Here is a 743-nt window from a genome sequence, read left to right on the forward strand (position 1 = left end):
CCGGTAAGGAGTGTGAACCAGGACTAGCAAGCAAAAAAAAAAAAAAAAGAAAAAGAAAGAAAAAATAGATTCTTTTAATTAAACATAATCTTATAACATGCATCAAAATATCTTTTTCCTAATAGCATTAAAAGATTATATTGCTCTCTTTCTCGTTCAAGACTTTTTATCATTTCAGTTCTTTCTTTCTGGTTAACTTAACATGCTCTATAGTTTCAATTTCCCCACAAAACTCACATCTTCCTGTATCATGTTTCCCCATTATATGTAAAGTTGCATTAAGTCCCGTATGACCCATCCGTAACCTTGTTATTATTCTTTCCTGTAGTCTATTTCTTCCAACACCTCTGTCCTCCACCTTTGCTCCTGAAACACACATCTTCACTCAGCTTGAAAGGTGGAGCTCTTTACTCTCATTAGATGGGAGTCGATCCACCTGCAAGTGTTTTAGGTTTGTTCCTCCCTTCAATTTAGATTTGTTACAACAACTTAAAAAAACAACAACAGTTTTTGTAGCTTTTGGCTTTAAGCTTCCTTTTTGCTACTTATGGCTAAAGTTCTGCTACTTTGAGATTTTAGCTACCTTTTTTGCTGCTTTTAGCTACAAAAAAGACTGTACATTTAACTAACCTTTTGGTGGTTTAAACTTTTAGGTAGGCAATGTTTTTGCAGTTTTTAGGTTTTAGCTACCTTTTTAAGCTTGGCTACTTTTAGCTATCCCTATGCTGCTCTTAGCTGTTATT

This window comes from Austrofundulus limnaeus, unplaced genomic scaffold, assembly GCF_001266775.1.
Source record: "Austrofundulus limnaeus strain Quisiro unplaced genomic scaffold, Austrofundulus_limnaeus-1.0 Scaffold242, whole genome shotgun sequence".
NCBI classification, from domain to species: Eukaryota; Metazoa; Chordata; class Actinopteri; order Cyprinodontiformes; family Rivulidae; genus Austrofundulus; species Austrofundulus limnaeus.